General features: G+C 44.4%; 1 pseudogene; it reads left to right on the top strand.

Annotated features, from left to right (window-relative positions):
• The first annotated feature begins 11,754 nt into the window (after nt 1-11,754).
• LOC139572894 (single-strand DNA endonuclease ASTE1-like) lies at nt 11,755-17,381 on the top strand (annotated as a pseudogene).

Raw genomic sequence — 17,381 nt, 5'->3', positions numbered from 1 at the left:
TGGTTCTCTCCTGACCTGACTGCCCTTAACCAACAGAAAAACATCCTATGGCGTTCTGCATTAGCATCGAACAGCCCCCGTGATATGCAACTTTTCAGGGAAGCCAGAAACCAATATACACAGGCAGTTAGAACAGCCAAGGCTAGCTTTTTCAAGCAGAAATTTGCTTCCTGCAACACAAATTCAAAAAAGTTCTGGGACACCGTAAAGTCCATGGAGAATAAGAACACCTCCTCCCAGCTTCCAACCGCTCTGAAGATAGGAAACACTGTCACCACCGACAAATCCACTATAATTGAGAATTTCAATAAGCATTTTTCTACGGCTGGCCATGCCTTCCACCTGGCTACCCCTACCCCGGACAACAGCACTGCCCTCCCCTCTGCTACTCGCCCAAGCCTTCCCCATTTCTCTTTCTCCCAAATACAGTCAGCTGATGTTCTAAATGAGCTGCAAAATCTGGACCCTTACAAATCAGCCGGGCTAGATAATCTGGACCCTTTCTTTCTAAAACTATCTGCTGAAATTGTTGCCACCCCTATTACTAGCCTCTTCAACCTCTCTTTCGTGTCGTCTGAGATCCCCAAAGATTGGAAAGCAGCTGCGGTTATCCCCCTCTTCAAAGGGGGGGACACCCTTGACCCTAACTGCTACAGACCTATATCTATCCTACCCTGCCTTTCTAAGGTCTTCGAAAGCCAAGTCAACAAACAGATTACCGACCATTTCGAATCCCACCACACCTTCTCCGCAATGCAATCTGGTTTCAGAGCTGGTCATGGGTGCACCTCAGCCACGCTCAAGGTCATAAACGATATCGTAACCGCAATCGATAGGAAACAATACTGTGCAGCCGTATTCATTGACCTGGCCAAGGCCTTTGACTCTGTCAATCACCACATCCTCATTGGCAGACTCGACAGCCTTGGTTTCTCTAATGATTGCCTCGCCTGGTTCACCAACTACTTCTCTGATCGAGTTCAGTGTGTCAAATCGGAGGGTCTGTTGTCCGGGCCTCTGGCAGTCTCTATGGGGGTGCCACAGGGTTCAATTCTTGGACCGACTCTCTTCTCTGTTTACATCAATGATGTCGCTCTTGCTGCTGGTGATTCTCTGATCCACCTCTACGCAGACGACACTATTCTGTATACTTCTGGCCCTTCTTTTGACACTGTGTTAACAACCCTCCAGGCGAGCTTCAATGCCATACAACTCTCCTTCCGTGGCCTCCAACTGCTCTTAAATACAAGTAAAACCAAATGCATGCTCTTCAACCGATCACTGCCTGCTCCTGCCCGCCTGTCCAACATCACTACTTTGGACGGCTCTGACTTAGAATATGTGAACACCTACAAATACCTAGGTGTCTGGTTAGACTGTAAACTCTCCTTCCAGACTCACATCAATCATCTCCAATCCAAAGTCAAATCTAGAATTGGCTTCCTATTCCGCAACAAAGCATCCTTTACTCATGCTGCCAAACATACCCTTGTAAAACTGACCATCCTACCAATCCTCGACTTCGGTGATGTCATTTACAAAATAGCCTCCAAAACCCTACTCAATAAATTGGATGCAGTCTATCACAGTGCCATCCGTTTTGTCACCAAAGCCCCATATACTACCCACCACTGCGACCTGTACACTCTCGTTGGCTGGCCCTCGCTTCATACTCGTCGCCAAACCCACTGGTTCCAGGTCATCTACAAGACCCTGCTAGGTAAAGTCCCCCCTTATCTCAGCTCGCTGGTCACCATAGCAGCACCTACCTGTAGCACGCGCTCCAGCAGGTATATCTCTCTAGTCACCCCCAAAACCAATTCTTCCTTTGGACGCCTCTCCTTCCAGTTCTCTGCTGCCAATGACTGGAACGAACTACAAAAATCTCTGAAACTGGAAACACCTATCTCCCTCACTAGCTTTAAGCACCAGCTGTCAGAGCAGCTCATAGATTACTGCACCTGTACATAACCCATCTACAATTTAGCCCAAACAACTACCTCTTTACCTACTGTATTTATTTATTAATTTATTTTGCTCCTTTGCACCCATTATTTCTGTCTCTACTTTGCACTTTCTTCCACTGCAAACCAACCATTCCATTGTTTTTTTTTTTTTTTTTTTTTTTTATTATTTTATTTTATTTTACTTGCTGTGTTGTACTCACTTCGCCTCCATGGCCTTTTATATTTTTATTTATTTATACATATATTTGTTTGCCTTCACCTCCCTTATCTCACCTCACTTGCTCACATTGTATATAGACTTATTTTTTTTTTTTCACTGTATTATTGACTATATGTTTGTTTTACTCCATGTGTAACTATGTGTTGTTGTATGTGTCGAACTGCTTTGCTTTATCTTGGCCAGGTCGCAATTGTAAATGAGAACGTGTTCTCAATTTGCCTACCTGGTTAAATAAAGGTTAAATAAAAATAAAAAAATAAAATAAAATATCTATATATAGGGCTCTGCATAAACCTACTTTAGTAAGTATACATCTCTATATAGGGCTCTGCATAAACCTACTTTAGTAAGTATACATCTCTATATAGGGCTCTGCTTAAACCTACTTTAGTAGGTATACATCTCTATATAGGGCTCTGCATAAACCTACTTTAGTAGGTATACATCTCCATATAGGGCTCTGCTTAAACCTACTTTAGTAGGTATACATCCCTATATAGGGCTCTGCATAAACCTACTTTAGTAAGTATACCACTCCATATAGGGCTCTGCTTAAACCTACTTTAGTAAGTATACATCTCTATATAGGGCTCTGCATAAACCTACTTTAGTAAGTATACATCGCTATATAGGGCTCTGCATAAACCTACTTTAGTAGGTATACATCTCTATATAGGGCTCTGCATTAACCTACTTTAGTAAGTATACATCTCCGTATAGGGCTCTGCTTAAACATACTTTAGTAAGTATACATCTCTATATAGGGCTCTGCATAAACCTACTTTAGTAAGTATACATCGCTATATAGGGCTCTGCATAAACCTACTTTAGTAGGTATACATCTCTATATAGGGCTCTGCTTAAACATACTTTAGTAAGTATACATCTCTATATAGGGCTCTGCATAAACCTACTTTAGTAAGTATACATCTCTATATAGGGCTCTGCATAAACCTACTTTAGAATGAACTCGCATGTATAATGGATTACGTCATGTAGGATACATCATAAACCTACTTTAGAATGAACTCACATGTATAATGGATTACGTCATGTAGGATACATCATAAACCTACTTTAGAATGAACTCACATGTATAATGGATTACGTCATGTAGGATACATCATAAACCTACTTTAGAATGAACTCACATGTACAGTACCAGTCAAAAGTGTGGACACACCTACTCATTCCATGTTTTTTTCTTTATTTGATAATTGTTTATATTCTAGAATAATAGTGAAGACATCAAAACTATGAAATAACACTTATGGAATCATGTAGTAACCAGAAAAGTGTTCAACAGATCAAAATATATTTTATATTTGACATTCTTTGAATTAGCCAACCTTTGCCTTGATGACAGCTTTGCACACTCTTGGCATTTTCTCAACCAGCTTCATGAGGTAGTCACCTGGAATGCATTTCAATTAACAGGTGTGCCTTGTTAAAAGTTCATTTGTGGAATTTCTTTCCTTCTTAATGCGTTTGAGCCAATCAGTTGTGTTGTGACACGGTAGGGGTGGTATACAGAAGATAGCCCTATTTGGTAAAAGACCAAGTCCATAATATGGCAAGAACAGCTCAAATAAGCAAAGAGAAACGACAGTCCATCATTACTTTAAGACATGAAGTTTTAAAGTTGAACTTTAAATGAACTTTTAAAGTTTCTTCAAGTGCAGTCTCGCAAAAACCATCAAGCCCTATGATGAAACTGTCTCTCATGAGGACCGCCACAGGATAGGAAGAGCCAGCGTTACCTCTGCTGCAGAGGATAAGTTCATTAGAGTTACCAGCCTCAGAATGGAAAGGAAGACCCAGAGTTACCTCTGCTGTAGAGGATGAGTTCATTAGAGTTACCAGCCTCAGAATGGAAAGGAAGACCCAGAGTTACCTCTGCTGCAGAGGATGAGTTCATTAGAGTTACCAGCCTCAGAAATTGCAGCCCAAATAAATGCTTCACAGAGTTCAAGTGACAGACACATCTCAACATCAACTGTTCAGAGGAGACTGTGACTGTGAATCAGGCCTTCATGGTCGAATTGCTGCAAAAAAAAAACACTACTAAAGGACACCAATAATAAGAAGAGACTTGCTTGGGCCAAGAAACATGAGCAGTGGACATTAGACCAGTGGAAATCTGTCCTTTGGTCTGATGAGTCCAAAGTTTACATTTTTGGTTCCAACAATATGATCTCTGCATGTGTGGTTCCCACCATGAAGCATGGAGGAGGAGGTGTGATGTGTGGGGAAGCTTTGCTGGTGACACTGTCTGTGATTTATTTAGAATTCAAGACACACTTAACCAGCATGACCACCACAGCATTCTTCACCGATACGCCATCCCATCTGGTTTGTGCTTAGTGGGACTACCATTTGTTTTTCAACAGGACAATGACCCAAAACACACCTCCAGGCTATGTACGGGCTATTTGACCAAGAAGGAGAGTGATGGAGTGCTGCATCAGATGACCTGGCCGCCACAATCACCCGATCTCAACCCAATTGAGATGGTTTGGAATGAATTGGACCGCAGAGTGAAGGAAAAGCAACCAACAAGTGCTCAGCAAATGTGGGAACTCCTTCAAGACGGTTGGAAAAGCATTCCTCATGAAGCTGGTTGAGAGAATGCTAAGAGTGTGCAAAGCTGTCATCAAGGCAAAGGGTGGCTACTTTGAAGAATCTCAAATATAAAATATATTTTGAATTTTGAATATTTTGAACACTTTTGTTTGGTTACTACATGATTCCATAGGTGTTATTTCATAGTTTTGATGTCTTCACTATTAATCTACAATGTATAAAATTGTAAAAAATAAAGAAAAACCCTTGAATGAGTAGGTGTGTCCAAACTTTTGACTGGTACTGCACGTATTGGACTTGTTAGAGATTTCAGTATCTCCTTTATATTGGCTGTACTGATACCTCAGTATACCTCAGTATCTCCTGTGCCCAGCCCAAGGCAGAGATAGATGCAATCAGGGAGCTTGCAGCAATCCTACAGTCAGATGGGAAGGCTTATTTTTGGGATATTGGTTCGGCTGGGTAAATGACGTGCTTTAACAGAGATGGTGCAGTTGCATAGCAACTGTTGGAAGGTAATTTTCAGCTAGCAGGGTTTGATATTAGGGGGTGGAAATTGGCGTTAATGGAAGTCTGAATGGATGGAAAGACAGATGTTTTTGGTTTCATGCCAAAAAAATAGGGGTTGAGTAGAAAACAGGTTTTTAAATAATATAAAAGGCAAGTCAACATTTGTCCTGGTAAAATGGATTTCGCTTTGCAACGCATATATACAGCCATAGTATAGTGAATTATATAAAGCCATAGTATAGTGAATTATATACAGCCATAGTATAGTGAATTATATACAGCCATAGTATAGTGAATTATATAAAGCCATAGTATAATGAATTATATACAGCCATAGTGTAGTGAATTATATAAAGCCATAGTATAGTGAATTATATAAAGCCATAATATCGTGAATTATATAAAGCCATAGTATAATGAATTATATACAGCCATAGAGTAGTGAATTATATACAGCCATAGTATAGTGAATTATATACAGCCATAGTATAGTGAATTATATAAAGCCATAGTATAGTGAATTATATAAAGCCATAGTATAGTGAATTATATACAGCCATAGTATAGTGAATTATATACAGCCATAGTATAGTGAAATATATGCAGCCATAGTGTAGTGAATTATATACAGCCATAGTATAGGTAATTCCACTTGTTCCGTGATGAGAACAGTATATGATCATTATGCATATATCTACAGTATAAATACTAAACAGATATAGTGGTAACTCTTGTTAAGGTGGATTTTGCCGTCCAATCATATAATACCACAGCATAGCAAGTTCCACTTGTTCTATGGAGTGTATGTAATCATATTCGTATATCTAGAGTATAAAAATGGTCTGCTGGTTAAAACTGTGTAATGCTAAAGGAAATGCTAAGTTACCAAGTTGTTTCCTCCAGCAGGGTGTAGCTTTATGTCCAGTAGGGTGTAGCTTTATGTCCAGCAGGGTGTAGCTTTAGGTCCAGCAGGGTGTAGCTTTAGGTCCAGCAGGCTGTAGCTTTAGGTACAGCAGGGTGTAGCTTTAGGTCCAGCAGGGTGTAGCTTTAGGTCCAGCAGGGTGTAGCTTTAGGTCCTACAGGGTGTAGCTTTAGGTCCAGCAGGGTGTAGCTTTAGGTCCAGCAGGGTGTAGCTTTAGGTCCAGCAGGGTGTAGCTTTAGGTCCAGCAGGGTGTAGCTTTAGGTCCAGTAGGGTGTAGCTTTAGGTCCAGCAGGGTGTAGCTTTAGGTCCAGTAGGGTGTAGCTTTAGGTCCAGCAGGGTGTAGCTTTAGGTCCAGCAGGGTGTAGCTTTAGGTCCAGCAGGGTGTAGCTTTAGGTCCAACAGGGTGTAGCTTTATGTCCGGCATGGTGTAGCTTTAGGTCCAGTAGGGTGTAGCTTTAGGTCCAGTAGGGTGTAGCTTTAGGTCCAGCAGGGTGTAGCTTTAGGTCCAGTAGGGTGTAGCTTTAGGTCCAGCAGGGTGTAGCTTTATGTCCAGCAGGGTGTAGCTTTAGGTCCAGCAGGGTGTAGCTTTAGGTCCAGTAGGGTGTAGCTTTAGGTCCAGCAGGGTGTAGCTTTATGTCCGGCATGGTGTAGCTTTAGGTCCAGTAGGGTGTAGCTTTAGGTCCAGCAGGGCGTAGCTTTATGTCCAGCAGGGTGTAGCTTTAGTTCCAGTAGGGTGTAGCTTTAGTTCCAGTAGGGTGTAGCTTTAGGTCCAGTAGAGCGTAGCTTTAGGTCCAGTAGGGTTAGCTTTAGGTCCAGTAGGGTGTAGCTTTTAGTCCAGTAGGGTGTAGCTTTAGGTCCAGTAGGGTGTAGCTTTAGGTCCAGTAGGGTGTAGCTTTAGGTCCAGTAGGGTGTAGCTGTAGGTCCGGCAGGGCATAGCTTTAGGTCCGGCTGGATGTAGCTTTAGGTCCAGCAGGGTGTAGCTTTAGGTCCGACTGGATGTAGCTTTAGGTCCAGTAGGGTGTAGCTTTAAACCAACACCACCACCACCACCATGGTAGCCCACACCACCACCACCACCATGGTATACCACACCAACACCACCATGGTAGCCCACACCAACATGGTAGCACCACCACCACCATGGTAGCCCACACCAACACCACCACCATGGTAGCCCACACCAACACCACCACCACCAACATGGTAGCCCACACAAACACCACCACCACCAACACGGTAGCCCACACCAACACCACCATGGTAGCCCACACCACCACCACCAACATGGTAGCTCACACCACCACCACCACCACCAACATGGTAGCCCACACCAACACCACCACCACCAACACGGTAGCCCACACCAACACCACCACCACCACCATGGTAGCCCACACCAACACCACCACCACCAACATGGTAGCCCACACCACCACCACCACCACCATGGTAGCCCACACCAACACCACCACCACCACCATGGTAGCCCACACCAACACCACCACCACCAACATGGTAGCCCACACCAACACCACCATTGGTAGCCCACACCAACACCAACACCACCACCACCATTGTAGCCCACACCACCACCACCAGGGTAGCCCACACCAACACAACCACCAGGGTAGCCCACACCAACACCACCACCACCACCACCGTGGTAGCCCACACCAACACCACCACCACCACCAACATGGTAGCCCACACCAACACCACCATGGTAGCCCACACCAACACCACCACCGCCACCATTGTAGCCCACAACACCACCACCACCATTGTAGCCCACACCAACACCACCACCACCAACATGGTAGCCCACACCAACACCACACCACCACCAACACACCAGCCCACACACACCACCACCATGGTAGCCCACACCAACACCACCACAGTAGCCCACAACACCACCACCATGGTAGCCCACAATACCACCACCACAGTAGCCCACAACACCACCACCATGGTAGCCCACAATACCACCATCACAGTACCCCACAACACCACCACCACAGTAGCCCACTACTCCACCACCATGGTAGCCCACAACACCACCACCACCACCACAGTAGCCCACAACACCACCACCACGGTAGTCCACAACGCCACCATCACAGTAGCCCACAACACCATCAGCAACCTAAACTAAATACAGGCCTTTGCCAACCAACCCAACCAGTTTATAGAAATAGTGTGCAGCAGTTTATCAGTTATGGAGGTTTCATTTCCAAATACAATGGAACAGAAAACTAGACAAGGTAAGTCAGTTACCTGACAGTGTCTAAGTGATCATGTGTGATGAGCACTGTCTGCATCATACATTCCTCCTCCAGGGTGTTAGCCTGTTAGGTTTTCGGAAAGGGAAACTTAACAAAAGAGAAACCCATCCATTGTAATGACGCTGTAAATAGTCATGTGACTGAAACTCTTCACTCCATGTCCTCCTGTAATTTAAGTTAATAAACCTTTAACCCTTTGACCTGTTACTACATCTCCTCCTGTGATTTAACTGTCACACCACCATGGTAGCCCACATCACTAGACCACACATTCACCACCATGGTAGCCCTTACCGCCATCACGCTAGCATACACCACCACCACCACCACCAACAACATGGTAGCCCTTACCACCACCCCCACTACCACCACCACCATGGTAGCACACACCACCACCACCACCAACATGGTAGCCCACACCAACACCACCACCACCAACATGGTAGCCCACACCACCACCACCACCACCAACATGGTAGCACACACCACCACCACCACCATGGTAGCCCACACCACCACCACCACCACCATGGTAGCCCACACCACCACCACCACCACGGTAGCCCACACCAACACAACCACCACCAACATGGTAGCCCACACCAACACCACCACCACCAACATGGTAGCCCACACCAACACCACCACCACAAACATGGTAGCTCACACCAACACCACCACCACCACCATGGTAGCCCACACCAACACAACCACCACCAACATGGTAGCCCTCACAAAAATCTGAAACTTTCTGTCCAAAAATGATGGAGAACTATGAATCCATGCTTTTGTCACATCTAGATTAGACTACTGCAATGCTCTACTTTCCGGCTACCCGGATAAAGCACAAAATAAACTTCAGTTAGTGCTAAACACGGCTGCTAGAATCTTGACTAGAACCCCAAAATGTGATCATATTACTCCAGTGCTAGCTTCTCTACACTGGCTTCCTGTTAAGGCAAGGGCTGATTTCAAGGTTTTACTGCTGACCTACAAAGCATTACATGGGCTTGCTCCTACCTATCTTTCCGATTTGGTCCTGCCATACATACCTGCACGTACGCTACGGTCACAAGACGCAGGCCTCCTTACTGACCCTAGAATTTCTAAGCAAACAGCTGGAGGCAGGGCTTTCTCCTATAGAGCTCCATTTTTATGGAATGGTCTGCTTATCCATGTGATGGACGCAGACTTGGTCTCGACCTTTAAGTCTTTATTGAAGACTCATCTCTTCAGTAGGTCCTATGATTGAGTGTAGTCTGGCCCAGGAGTGTGAAGGTGAACGGAAAGGCACTGGCTCAATAAGCCACCCTTGCTGTCTCTGCCTGGCCGGTTCCCCTCTCTCCACTGGGATTCTCTGCCTCTAACCCTATTACGGGGGCTGAGTCACTGGCTTACTGGTGCTCTTCCATGTCGTCCAAAGGAGGGGTGGGTCACTTGAGTGGGTTGAGTCACTGACGTGATCTTCCTGTCCGGGTTGGCGCCCCCCCTCGGGTTCGTGCCGTATGGAAGATGTTTGTGGGCTATACTCGGCCTTGTCTCAGGATGGTAAGTTGGTGGTTGAAGGTATCCCTCTAGTGGTGTGGGGGCTGTGCTTTGGCAAAGTGGGTGGGGTTATATCCTGCCTGTTTGTCCCTGTCCGGGGGTATCGTCGGACGGGGCCATAGTGTCTCCCGACCCCTCCTGTTTCAGCCTCCAGTATTTATGCTGCAATAGTTTATGTGTCGCAGGGCTAGGGTCAGTCTGTTATACCTGGAGTATTTATCCTGTCTTATCCGGTGTCCTACGTGAATTTAAGTATGATCTCTCTAATTCTCTCTCTCTCTTCTCTCTCTCACACCAACATGGTAGCCCACACCAACACCACCATCACCACGGTAGCCCACAACACCATCACCACGGTAGCCCACAACTCCACCACCATAGTAGCCCACAACACCACCATCACAGTAGCCCAAAACTCCACCACCATGGTAGCCCACCACCACCACCATCACCACCATGGTAGACCACAACTCCACCATCATGGTAGCCCACAGCACCACCACCACAGTAGACCACAACTCCACCATCATGGTAGCCCACAGCACCACCACCACAGTAGCCCACACCACCAACACCACAGTAGCCCACAACAACACCACCACCACAGTAGCCCACAACGCCACCACCACAGTAGCCCACAACACCACCACCACAGTAGCCCACAACACCACCAGCAAGCTAAACTAAATACAGGCATTTGCCAACCAACCCACCCAGTTTATAGAAATAGTGTGCAGCATTTTATCTGTTATGGAGGTTTCATTTCCAAATACAATGGAACAGAAAACTAGACAAGGTAAGTCAGGTACCTGACAGTGTCTAAGTGATCATGTGTGATGAGCACTGTCTGCATCATACATTCCTCCTCCAGGGTGTTAGCCTGTTAGGTTTTCGGAAAGGGAAACTTAACAAAAGAGAAACCCATCCATTGTAATGATGCTGTAAATAGTCATGTGACTGAAACTCTTCACTCCATGTTCTCTTGTATTTTAAGTTAATACAACGTTAACCCTTTGACCTGTTACTCCATCTCCTCCTGTGAATTAACTGTCACACCACCATAGTGGCCCTCATCACCAGCACCACCACCACCATCACCACCACCATAGTAGCCCACATCACCACCAACATGGTAACCCACAACACCACCACCACCACCACCACCACCACCATAGTAGCCTACATCACCACCAACATGGTAACCCACAACACCACCACCACCACCACCAACATGGTAGCCCACAACACCACCACCACCATGGTAGCACTTACCACCATCACGCTAGCATACACCACCACCACCACCACCACCACCATGGTAGCCCTTACCGCCATCACGCTAGCATACACCACCACCACCACCACCACCCATGGTATCCCACATCACCACCACCAACACCACCACCAACATGGTAGCCCACACCAACACCACCACCATGGTAGACAACACCACCACCACCAACATGGTAACCCACAACACGAACATCATCACGGTAGCCCATTTCTGATTGTATTGTTTTCATAGAGGATTTCAATAAGAATGATCCCATGAACTAGTCAAGATCTACTCAGCATCAGGTGGAGTGACCATATGACGTATGGAAAGGGAAACTTAACTAAAAGGAAACTAGTCCATTGTAATGGTAATGGTATATGCTATAAATAGTCCTGTGACTAAAACTCTTCACTTAGAAAGACATCATATCCTAGAAGGAGCTCATCATGGGTGTCAAGGGTTTAACCAGATTTGTAGATGATCATAGAGCGATTTTAACAGATTATCGCTTCAGAAACAGCAAGGTGGTCATAGATGGTTGTACTCTGTACCACTCTCTTTATTTTAACCCACGTGTGGATCAGCATCATGGAGGGGATTATGATCATTTTGAGGACCAGGTCTGCGAGTTCTTTAAGGCTCTGAGAGATTGTAGCATTGAACCTTATGTGATTATAGACGGAGGCTCCGACCACACCGATAAAAAGTTTGAAACTCTCCGAAAACGAGTTCAATCAAGGATCAAGCAAGCCAACCACTTGTCCATGGGGCTTAAGGAGAGGGGTCTACTACCAATCTTCGTCAAACAAGTCTTCAAACAGGTCCTCTCCAGCCTGAAGGTGCCGTTCGCACAGTGCATCTTTGAAGCAGACCAAGAAATAGCCTCCTTGGCTCAAAGGTGGAACTGTCCGGTCCTGTCCAATGACAGTGACTTTAATATTTTTGACATCCAGGCAGGATATCTGCCCTTGTCCCATTTTCAGTGGCAGAACGCGTCGGTGCAACGCGGGAGCTCTCAAAATTACATCCCCTGCAAGCGGTACACCACAACAAGCTTCTGCAGCCACTTCAACATCAACAGACAGCTTCTCCCAGTCTTCGCTGCCATCGCAGGAAACGACTACGTCAACTTGCATAACATGGGCTTTTCAATCAAGTTTGAAGAAAACTCGTCGATGGAACCCAATCGGAAGCGCAGTAAGTTTTAATAAATGATGTGTTTACTGAAGTATACATAACTACTACAGACGCATATAATACTGTAGCGAACAGCAGCTGGCGTCAAAGGCAAACAGCCTACGCATCATGCCAACAGGGTTTTCCCACTTTGTGGGAATTGTAACGTTGCTCATATAGCGAGGATCGCTACAATATTCTTCAAACACTATATTTTTTACTTGATTTAATTTATTAGGATCCCCATTAGCCGACGCCAATGGTGACAGCTAGTTTTACTGGGGTCCGACACATAACGAAAAAGACATGACAGACAAAATACTTCACAATTTAGATATATTTAAACATATTAACATGTAGTGTGTGTGCATTTATCAATTACTCATACAGTGCATTCAGAAAGTATTCAGACCCCAGGACGTTTTCCACATTTTGTTACATTACATTATGGATTATATAAAAACATTTCCTCATCAATCAACACACAATTCCCCATAATGGCTTTACGGCGAAAGCAAACCATGCGATTATCTGAGAACAGCGCCCAGCAGACAAATCATTACAAACAGTTAGCAGCCAAGAAGAGGAGTAACAAAAGTCAGAAATAGCATTAAAATGTATCACTTACCTTTGATGATCTTCATATGGTTGCACTCCAAAGACTCCATGTTACACAATAAATTTTCGTTTTGTTCAATAATATCCCTCTTTATGTCCAAAAACCTTCGTTTTGTTGGTGCGTTTTGTTCAGTATTCCATTGGAACAAAGCGCGGTCACAAAAGACAGACGAAAAATCTAAAACGTACCATAAAGGTTCGCAGAAACGTGTCAAACGATGTTTAATAATCAATCCTCAAGTTGTTTTTGTCATAAATAATCGATAATATATCAACCGGACAAAAGCTGTGTCAATAGAAAAGGTGAAACAAGAAAGGCGCGCTCCCGGTCTTGCGCTGGCCTCATGTCTGGAAATATCCACTGTCCACTCATTGAAAGTGCTGTATCTCCCTAATTTTTCAGAGTAAATGCCTGAAACAATGCCTAAAGACTGGCCACATGTTGTAGAAGGCATAGAGATCGTGAACTGAGTCATACGTCTTTGTGTTTGTATAGGCTTTCAATGGCATCACAAAACTGATCTGCACATAACTTGATACATGGCATCTATTGACCAAGCTTTCACAAACTGTTGTTTTCCAGGATAGCATCTTAAACAATGTGGCCGCTCCTGACCAATAAACATTTATGTGGGTGTGGTCTGGCACGGATATTCGTATTGTAACACAAAATACTGTCAAGACTCAACATATCTAAGCACATTCAGATCGACCGCACGGAGGCGCTATAATGGGCACATGTTCATATTTCTTGATCTGTTTGACTCTGAGTGATGAAAACTGGCGCTCCAGGATATGAGTCTAGCTCACCTGTAAAGTATGGTTCAGTTTGGCCGCATGGTGGCGCTTTTGAAAAGGAAAAATAATTCATGCAGAGCTCATTGGCTCATAGCAAACATATTGTTTAACCTCACTAGGGTAGGGGGCAGCATTCGGAATTTTGGATGAAAAGCGTGCCCAAAGTACACTGCCTGCTACTCCGGTCCAGAAGCTAGGATATGCATATAATTGGTAGATTTGGATAGAAAACACTCTAAAGTTTCGTGATTCAGTGCCAGGAGTAGTGTTTTTTTAAACAAAATTCAAGATGGAGGAAAATCCATCACCTTTTAGGCCCTTGAGGCAAATGTATTCCTTGGGAAGAGAGGAACCTACTGTATATACTGAATTTCAGGACTATACCTCGAACGGGGTGAAGGGTGTGCGCTTTCAAAGTTGTTATAGCGCCACCATGTGGCCAACTGGCATGGCATTGCATGAAAGGGTGAGGCCCTTGGCCCTTTACCATCATACAAGGTTGCAACTTCCTAGGCCTTATCATCTCACGGGAATTAACATTTTTTTCACCAATAGGCAGAAGAAGGAAAATAATAATAATAATAATCAAGGTCAACAAATACAACAGATTAGCTGCTGATTCCCTAATGATCCCATTAACTAGTCTCGATCTACTCAGCATCAGGTGAAGTGACCATAAAGAGATCATGAGGGACATATGATGTATGGAAAGGGAAAACTTAACGAAATGGAAACTCACCCTGACCTCAATCCTATAGAAAATCTGTGGGCATCCCTGAAAAAGCTTGTGCGAGCATGGAGGGCTACAAACCTGACTCAGTTACACCAGCTCTGTCAGGAGGAATGGGCCAAAATTTACCCAACTTATTGTGGGAAGCTTGTGGAAGGCTACCCAAAATGTTTGACCCAAGTTAAACAATTTCAAGGCAATGCTACCAAATACCAATTGAGTGTATGTAAACTTCTGACCCATTGGGAATGTGATGAAAGAAATAAAAGCTGAAATAAAATAATTCTCTCTACTATTATTCTGACATTTCACATTCTTAAAATAAAGTGGTGATCCTAACTGACCTAAGACGGGGCATTTTTACTAGGATTAAATGTCAGGAATTGTGAAAAAGTGAGTTTAAATGTATTTGGCTAAGGTGTATGTAAACTTCCGACTTCAACTGTACATGTATGTTATTTTGTGCTTGGGAAGGGGTTGTCTTCTTCAACGAGCTGCTGAAATGGCTGGCCAGTTTCCAGGAGCAGCAGGAGGCCTTGGACAATGTGCCCAGACTCATCGTTTCTAGGAACAACCAGCACAACATGGATGCTGCCCTCCAGGCCCTCTCTCTGAGCATAGAGACATACCAGCTTCAACCCGGTTGCCTGGAGCGGTTCTTCAATGATGGCAAGGCTCCTGATCCCGACCTTCTCACAGACCACCTGAGTGTCCTTCCAGACTGGACCCTGCTGCCGTTGATGAAGGGGACACTTCCCTCCTACATGATATACATTCTGCTGCTGAGGCCAGTGATACAGGGTGTCCAAGTGGAAGACCACAGCTTACCCAGTGGGAACATCACCTCTCGGCCCATACGGCAGGTATTCTACGGGCTGCTGCTGGGTGAGAGCAGGGAAGTGGAGGAGTACGACAGGGAAGACAAGAACCTGACCAGCAGCATGGTTGAAGCCGTCCTGCCCAGTGCTGCACAACAGCTTCAGCTAGACACACTGGATCAGGTATGTAAACATGTGATATAGTTTACAGTATATAGGGTATGTATACATGTGAAATAGTATACAGTATATATAACTTATATAAGTATGTAACAGTATATAAGTTATATATACATGTGATATAGTACACAGTATATAAGTTATATATACATGTGATATAGTATACAGTATATAAGTTATATATACATGTGATATAGTACACAGTATATAAGTTATATATACATGTGATATAGTATACAGTATATAAGTTATATATATAGGTGATATAGTATACAGTATATCAGGTATGTATACATGCGATATTTTAAACAGTATTTCAGGTATGTATAATTGTGATATAGTATTCAGTATATCAGGTATGTAGACATGTGACATAGTATACAGTATTTCAGGTCTGTATAATTGTGATATAGTATACAGTATTTCAGGTATGTATACATGTGGTATAGAATACAGTATATCAGGTGTGTATACATGTGATATAGTATACTGTATATCAGGTATGTATACATGTGATATAGTATACAGTATTTCAGGTATGGATACATGTGATATAGTATACAGTATATCAGGTATGTATACATGTGATACAGTAGACAGTATATCAGGTATGTATACATGTGATGTAGTATACTGTATAATATAAACATACTGCTGTTGATTCTGAAATTGATTCTCATTCTCTTGTTCTGTTTCTTAGGCTCCACATTCAGTGCGGCTTGAGGTGTTTTTGGAGACCCTTGGTGTGTCCCAGTCCACTTTGAATGGTCTCCCATCTCATCTGAAACTTCCTGTGGCTGTTACCTACTACTGGCTGAGGCACGCCCATCCCCGACCAGACCTTCCTCTCCTGCAGGCCCTGCTACTAGGACTGGTGTACGGAGAGCTCTGCAGACAGAGGAAGAGCCAGAGAGGTATGGACCAGAATATAAATGAAAACACACACACAGGCACACAACTTAGAATGTATAAATAAAGTGTGTGAAATGCAGCCAATGACTCCTCTTCTTTTTGTGTATCGGGGTTTATAGAGGAGGGACCAGTGTTGGAGAGGCTGAGAGGGCTGATTCAGAGAGGTGCTAGGAGTCAGGACCTGGGTGTGACCCACGCCTTTAGCCAATGGAAGCGCTGCATGAGGGATGGCCTTGACCTGAAACAACTGCTGTGTCCCTCTACTGAGCCTCAGTGTGCCTGGTAAGGTGTCACTTCCTGAATCAACAACCCTAACCTCTAACCTCTAGAGTAGACCAGTGGTATTCCTTTACATTGTTTTCTATCCCAGCAGCAACACAGCTAATTCAACCCTCTGCTGTTTCCCTGTTGGAGTCTAGGCTGTACAAGGGAACTCTGGTGCACCAGCTTGTGGCCAAACTGAGAGAGGGGGTGACCCCGGATTCTCTCCTGATGGAAGACCCTTCCTCTGGGCAGCTGTACAGAGCCATGCTGGAAGCCATACTCAACTCCCAGGAAGCTGAGACTACTGGACAACCTGACGGCCCCTCTGCAGATTCTGGCGCTGGAGGATGAAGATTTTGATGATGATGATGGAGTAGGCTGTACTGAAGTCCCAATGTTCTGTCACAAGATGAAGGAAAGATTCAACAAAGCTCTGTTGAGTTATAAATATAGGGACCACTATATAGGGACCACTAAACACCTGTTGAGTTATAGATATAGGGACCACTATATAGGGACCACTAAACACCTGTTGAGTTATAGATATAGGGACCACTATATAGGGACCACCTGTTGA

The sequence above is a fragment of the Salvelinus alpinus genome, chromosome 4, assembly GCF_045679555.1.
Source record: "Salvelinus alpinus chromosome 4, SLU_Salpinus.1, whole genome shotgun sequence".
In the NCBI taxonomy this organism is placed as follows: Eukaryota; Metazoa; Chordata; class Actinopteri; order Salmoniformes; family Salmonidae; genus Salvelinus; species Salvelinus alpinus.
This window is presented reverse-complemented; position numbering and strand designations above follow the sequence as displayed.